The sequence below is a fragment of the Pteropus alecto genome, unplaced genomic scaffold (genome assembly GCF_000325575.1).
Source record: "Pteropus alecto unplaced genomic scaffold, ASM32557v1 scaffold25, whole genome shotgun sequence".
Lineage (NCBI taxonomy): Eukaryota > Metazoa > Chordata > Mammalia > Chiroptera > Pteropodidae > Pteropus > Pteropus alecto.
Genome location: NW_006441955.1, coordinates 33,516,629 through 33,524,217, shown reverse-complemented (window position 1 = coordinate 33,524,217; position 7,589 = coordinate 33,516,629). Strand labels below are relative to the sequence as shown.

The following is a 7,589-nucleotide window of genomic DNA, read 5'->3' as shown; positions in this document are numbered from 1 at the left end:
TGGAAATTGATGTCCAATCGATATCATAATTATAGCTTCAGGTTATTTGTAGCTTTTTATTTGCGTATTCTGAAGTTAATGTAACAAAAGTATTGGACAGATTTGACATGTGATGAAGTCACAATATGTGATACAACTCAATGTGTGATCATCTTTTCCTGCCCTAGATAAATATGATTCACCCATAGGCAATATATGGCCAGGGCTGTGGTTGTTTTAAGTCACAAACACAGCCCAAGACACACATTAGAACACCCAGCCCTGGAAATAAAGAAAGCCTGAATTTTATTTAATATCGGTTCTCCCTCTCTCAGGCCACACCACCGTGGGCTGGCAGCCCACACATCTCTCCTTTATTTCTCTTTTTTTGTTAAACTTACCTGTAGAATAGGAACACAGAAAAAGGGAAATGTTCTTACTTCTACTGTATCTGCCATGATTTGGCTTTGTGCTGAGTTAGGCTGGTGTTTAAAGCTGACATTCTCTTGGGGGCACTTTTGGGGTTGTCTGTGCTGGGACTCTGGAAATGAACCAATGCTCCTCCTCAGCTGGCCGCTACCCACTTCTCCGAGGACCCCATTGGAGTCGCATTGCCCCTTCTAGTGGTCCTACCAGGTGGATCCTAAAACAGCCTCAGGCTGGCGGATCCTCTATCCTGTGTGCTCTGCATTGGGAAAACGCCTTTTGTCCTGCCACCAGCCCGAGGTGAAGTAATTTCTCAGACGAAACAGCTACTTACCTTTGGCTCCACTGCCCCTAATACAGCCTACCAGTTTCTCTCCTACCCTGTAGATTTTCTGGGGCAGAAGTTAGCTCATGGCTCTCTGTGTCTTTTATGCTCTAGGCAAAGCATGTCAGACTCTCAAAGTGGCCCTGCTGAAGACCTCCATGTCTTCAGGGGGAATTCAGACACTTCCTCACCCCTTATTTCCTCATGGGAAGATAGGACTGGAGGTTCTTAGCACAAATTTCTCCAAAGAAATCCTTCTCACCAGAATTTTTCCTCTTCCCATTCTCCAAAAACCCTTTATACTCTTGAAGCATGAAAGAAGCCCTTGGATATATGTCCTGAATTTTTGAAACCACACCTCAGATTTTAAAAAAGATTCTTCTTATGGTTTTCTGTCTCATGTAAACTTTGGTACCTGAAAGCTATATCAGCTCCTCTGGAGAACTGAGGTGAGAAGTGTTCTGTTTAACATCAGGTTACATTCACTTAGCAAACTCCATGTAAGGCAAGGCATTCTACAAAGTACTTTCAATTCTCTTACTTAATATTTTTCTCCTTTCAAAGCTTGAAGTTAAAAAGAAATTCCACTATAGCCATGCCACCCTGAACATGTCCAATCCTGTTTGATCTTGGAAGCTAAGCAGGGTCAGGCCTGGTTAGTATTTGGATGGGAGACCACCTAGAAAGACTGGGTGCTGTAGGCATGAAAGAAAAGAAAAGAAAGAAAGGAAGGAAGGAAGAAAGAAAGAAAAGAAAGAAAGGAAGAAAGAAAGAAAGGTCATTGGATTGTTTTCTTAGGTTCTTGTGCTCCACTGATGGGTAATTTTTCATCCCATTTTGTCTGAAACTGCTGATTTTCTTTAGGATATGATATTATCCACTATGTTAATGTGTAAAATATATGACTAAACAAATAAACATAGTCACCGTGGAACTGGCACTGGTTTGTGGCCTACAAACAGAAATTCTGATAAATTCTATTTTGTGTGATTCACATAAAAAAGAAAAAAATATGGGTTCATAATTGCATATATTTCTTATTGAGTATAATCTGGCAGGACAGAACGTCTGTTTTCACTAGGCATCTGTGAGAATCAAATCCTGTGCTTATTATTTTGTATATCTGAAGATTAGCAGAATTTTCCACAGACTACCTTCTGGCTTAATACTTTTGAAAACTTTTTTCCTCCTTCAATATCTACATACTTCCAATGCACGGTGCAATAGGTCATGTTCATATTGTAATATGACCTCTTCATTGCGAAAGCAGGCAGTGAGAATATTGCCAGAAGCTGTTCCTGAACCAGAATAGCTAGTAATAACTTAACTAGATGTGAAAGTCACCACATAAATACAACCTTCTTAACCCAAACTCTATGTATCTCCAACTTAACTTTTCCTTAGCCAAATCCCCGACAGTCATGGTCTACACGGCAAGTGTAACAGAGCGTAAGATGGAGAGGAAAAGGACACAAGTCTTAACTGATTGTGGCTAACATAGCTTACAAGCTCTAAAAAGCATATAACCACATGAACACATTGCTTGGGTCCCAAGCAAGGCCTTGAAAGGGCCTGTGCCTGTGAGGGGCTCAGAACATCATTTAGTTCAAGGCAAATCTGCCATGTCAACCAGGGATGAGTCTTGTCTGGATGAGCCTTCTATTCACAGCACATTTACACCTACAGAGTTGGCACGCAGGGGTGCTCGTAGACAATTGTAGGTTAGCATAAGTTACCACCAGAGTTTAGCAGGTGGCTAACCTCTAACAGGAGTAGGAAACTGAGTAGAATTTTCCTGTTAACTTATTCCTTAGCCTCTAGATCTGAAGAAGGCTGCTGACCTCATTAGTGTTTCACATACCTTAGAAAATGAAGGCATTTTAGTCAACTAGCAAAGAAGAGACTCATGGAAGGTCCATAAAAAGGGCGGGTTGTGCTCAGACACTGGGAAAAGTAACGAGACCATGGTAAGATGCCTTAATTATCGGTTCAAGGATTCTCTTTTATACGCTTGTATTCTTTAAGGGAAGAGTCAGTCACAGGAGTAGTTTCAGCTGGAAGTAACAGGATACTCAACTAACAGTGGCTTAAATAATAAAGACACTTAACTCTTAGAATAAGAAGCCTGAAGGTAGGTGGTTTGATAATTCTGCTATTTTGGGACTCTGGATCCTTGTCTCAATGATTCTCATGGTCAAGAGAGGGTTGCCACAGCTCCACCCATCATTTGTCAAAAGGCAAAAAACAGAGGGGCCTGTGAGAGTGTGTGTGCCTTTCTCTTTTTAGCAAGGAGGAGAAATCTTCCAAACAATCTCCTATCAGAATTCCTCTTTAGATCTTGTTGACCAAAATTGGGCACATGGGCACTGTTAGGTACAAGGGGAACCTGGGAAAGTGGGTATTTGGCAAGGGGGCATCAGAGTTCCATGATTGGCTTAGACATGCTTCATCTTTCTGGGTGGAGCATATGGCTTCCCTAAATGAAAATGTGGATTCTAGTAAGAAGGAAGAAAGGAAGAACGATTATCGGGAAGCAACTAATGGCAAAAAGCAACTGGAACTTTTGGGTTGAATACCAATAAAACTATCCTTGACTTATCAATTGTTAAACATGAATTGAGAACATATGTGAATACAAACTATCATTTATTAAGCCATTACTCTGTGCCAGGAACTTGTGATATATGCTAGCTACTATACATTATCTGCAATTAGCCCAGCCCTGTAAGGTAGATATTATCTATGCAAAATAGACTATTTTCAGAGAGATTAGGTTACCTCCCCATTGAGGAAACAAGTAGCTCTATTTTGACTTCTATCTTCAAAGTCTTTGCCTTTCTTGCCTATCAATTAAATCACAGAAAATGTTCTCTTTTTGTTTCTGATTTCTCTTGCTCAAGGTTAGGTCTGTGGTTCATTCATGTTGTTAAGGGTATCGGTAATTCTTTTTCATTGCCATGTGTTATTCTGTTGTTTGAATATATCATAATTTATTTATCTATTGTTCTGTAGATTGATATTTGGGTTGTTTCCTTTTTGGAGATATTATGAATAAAACCACTATTAACAGTCTTAAATGTGTCTTTTGGTGGATCGAAGCATTCCTTTTTGTTGGGTTTACATGCAGGAGTGGAAGAGGGTATTTGTAGCTTTAGTAGATACACTCTAAAAGATTTCCAAAGTGGTTGTACCAAGTTACACTCCCACCAGAATCTATGAGGGAACCATCTGTTATTTTTTTGGTATATAGGAGGCAGTAAGAGGTATGGAAAAGAAAGAGTTGAGCAGGACAAAGGGGATTGTTAACACTGGGGGAAAGTGGAGCAGGCTGAAATTTTAAATACAGTGGTCAGGACAGACTTTTTTTTTCTTTTTTTTGAGAATGTGACATTCAAGCAAAGTCATGAAGAGGGTACAAGAGTGAATAGTGCAGGCACATGAGGAAAATGCTTGAGGTAGAGGGAATAGCCAGTGCAAAGTAGAGTGAATGAAGCAGAAAGCAATAGAAGGTAATAAGAGAGAGGCGAGTAGAGTCAGAACAAGCAGGATCTCTTAGGATGTGGGAAGACTTTGGCTATTACTCCGTGTGAAATGAGAAGCCACAACAAGGCTTTGAAAAGACGAATGACATAATCTGACTTATATTTTAAAGAGATCATTCTAGTTGTTGGGTTGAAAATAGACGGTAGGGTGGGAGCAAGAAGACCAGTTAGTAAGCTATTATAGGAGGTGATGGTGGCTTGGACCAGAGTGGTGGGAGTGGACATGCCAAGTCTGGTTAGATTCTGGGTAGATTTTGAAGGTCGGGTCATCATTATTATTGATGGAACCAGGTGTATTACTAACAATGTGGTGATAATAGTAATAGTTACTATTTTTGACCTCCTACTACGTTCATTCTTTGTGTTTTACGATATTCACAAACTAAAGCTCAAAGACATTAAGCAAACTCCCTAAAGACACACATTTCATAAGGGATAGATCAGGAGTTCAATCTTAGCTCTAGCAGATTTCAAACCTAATGCTCTTAAAACTGCTCCATCACTGGGTTCTGGTTTCTTCTTTGTTCATAATAGGTGATCAATATCTTTGAATTAATGATACCACTTACTTTTTCCTGAACTTGCTGAGATTAAACTGTTTGCTTCTGAGGTTTCTTTCTTTAAATATTGTTTTGTTTTTATATTAACTTTACTTTTTTAGTATATAGTTTTATGAGCTTTAACGCATACACAGATTTGTGTAACCACTATCACAATCAGAATATAAAACCTTTCTAACAACCCCTCCCAAAAAGTTTTCTCCCATGTTGCACCTTTGTAGTTGAACTCTTCCCCACACCCTGATTCCTGGCACCCACAGGTCTGTTCTTCGTCAATGGGGGAGCACAACAGATTCTTAAGTAGAGAACATAGAAGATAACAGCGAGTGTCTGGAAGACTAATTGGGCAGCAAGGTGCATAATAGATTAGAAACAGAAGTTAGAGGCAGAGAATCCAGGAAACAAATTGCTGTGGCACAACTAAGAATTGGGTGATAAGGCCAGAGCTAGGCTGGGAGCAATGAAGAGAGCTGTCGAGAAGAGAAATTGATAGGACCTGGTGTCAGAAGCATTTGGGGGTGATGGAGGTGGGCGTTAGGCTCTAAAGATTTTATTATTGCGGTTTTCTTCCTGTGTCTTCAAGAGCCTACTGGCCACTGCAGAGTCCCTGAGCTTTCAAAGCCTATTGTCACATCAGCAATGGCCGCTAGAGGGCTTCCACTTCTTTCTTGGAGCCAGGGCTGCTTCACAGCCAGGGAGCGCAGCACTACTGTTTAAAATTCAAGCCAGGTTAGCACCTGCAAGGCTTCATAGGAGCTTGGGTTTGGAACAGTTGATCTTCATTGAGACGGAAACTTGGAAGGTCTCCCACTCGATTGACAATGGCTGGAAACAGGATCTAAGATTCAAGGACGCATTACAGAGTGCAGGCATGGGTGCCCAGGCAGCTTAGGGAACAGGCGCGCGGAAGGAGGAAACAGCTGCCTACAAAACACCAACGGCAGCCTGTGAGCTGATCCTGGCCCCAAGGGACCGAGGTTCTAGAGATTCCAAACATCAGTTCCCTGCTAGCAGTGGGCCGCTCAATTGCACCAGCAGTTGTTTATGTTTCTCTCTCCGTCCCAGATTTGAAACAGAAAGAGAAGTTACCCTAGATGCCCCTCGTCAGCTGAACTTCATCTTGACCTCTGTCTGGAGCAGATGTGTATGCACATGTGCGTATGGATGTATATGTGTGTGCATATGTGAGGGGTGCATGGATGTGTATGAATGTCCATATACGTGTGTATGGGTGAATGCATGTGTGGATGCCTCATGTGCACGTGGGATAGATAGTATGTGTGGGTGAGTACCTGTGTGTGTACTTGTGGTTTCATATGTGTGAGTATGTGTACTGCGTGGGTGCTTGTGAGACTGGCACACGCAAGTAGGCTTCCATGTGTCTGTGTGTGCCTGCTCTGTGGGGAGATGTTATCATTTGTCACTTGGCTTCAACCAAAAAAGAAACAAATAATGAGGTGACTAGAAGTGAACCGGAGTCTCTGGTTCTACACTAATTAGCTCTCATCGATTTTGACAGACAGGAGATACAACAGACACAAATGAGCAAATCTTGAAAAACCTAGTGCCTCAGCTGTGCAGGGTGCTGGGGAGCAACTCAGTCCTCTTGGGCAGGAGGCCATCGCAGAAGCCCAGGTGCCTGGGTCAGGCAAGTGGCTCATCCCTGCCCTTGGACAAAGACCTGGGCACCTTCGCATCCTGGCCAGCATCTCGTTTGGGCTGGTCCTGTCTTACTAAGGGCCACACCATTTTTTGATGGGCTGACAGTTACCTACTTCACCCTCCCTGGGGTAGTTTTCTTGGTCAGGCTGGCCCCCGTTCACATTTCTCAGAGGTGCAGTCACAGCCCTCTTACTTGCCAGCTGCTCAGAGGGCCCTGGCTCCAACCTGTGTATGCGCTTAGTCATGTGGCCTTGCCCTCAGGCTCTCCTTTTGGTACCTGCGAACTGTTGGAAGCAGAATGGTAAAGGCAGCAGCACAGACTATTTGGTGGCTAGGTAAGAGGGAGCTACTCATATATTTATATATTTATGTGTAAGTGAGTGGGAAAGGTGATGGGAGAAAGCAATGTTACAGACCCCTGAGGCAGGCTTTCACCCGTCAGCAATAGCTGGGGCTGAGATTCCTGTCTCTGGCTTCCTCACAGACCCAGATGACATGGGCTCCAAAGACACAGGTTCAATTGGGGAATGAGTGTCCCCTAAGTTGCCAAAGTCTTGCTCTCACAACTTGTGAACACTTCCTGGGGACAGCATGCCAGTAAGTCCTTCTCACATTTGTATACCTACTTGAGTGTGTGTTTGCAGTGGTGGGGTGAGGAGTTCATCATTTAGCTCACATCCGGTAAGTCTAGAGAGCTGTTGCTTCTTCTTAGAAAATGTTGTTCAAATGCTTGTGATTTGTTGATGGTCTTTAAATATTCTCTATTTTTGTTTTCCCCATCAGGACACTAGCGGCCCAGTCTCGGTTTTCTTTCTAATGCAGGTATTCCTTTATAGTTTGCTAGATTAAACAGTGGTGGGAGTTCTTAAACTCTAGTAAGGAAAAAAAGTCTCCTGAGGATGTGTTTTAAATGCAGATTTCTCAGGTCCCACTCAGATCAATGGAATCAGAATTTCTGTGGTGACTCACAAGAATTTGCATTTACCAAGCCCTCCCCTATTCCTCCTCTATCCTTCCCCACCCCAAGATCCCACGTCGGGTGGTCCACAGAACATATAATATAAAACATGGTGCTGAGAAATGCCTTGGATCTAT

At 42.5% G+C, this 7,589-nt stretch overlaps 1 pseudogene; it reads left to right on the top strand.

The window, feature by feature from the left end:
* The first annotated feature begins 1,315 nt into the window (after window positions 1-1,315).
* Window positions 1,316-1,434, top strand: LOC112485943 (annotated as a pseudogene).
* Window positions 1,435-7,589: the final 6,155 nt, after the last annotated feature.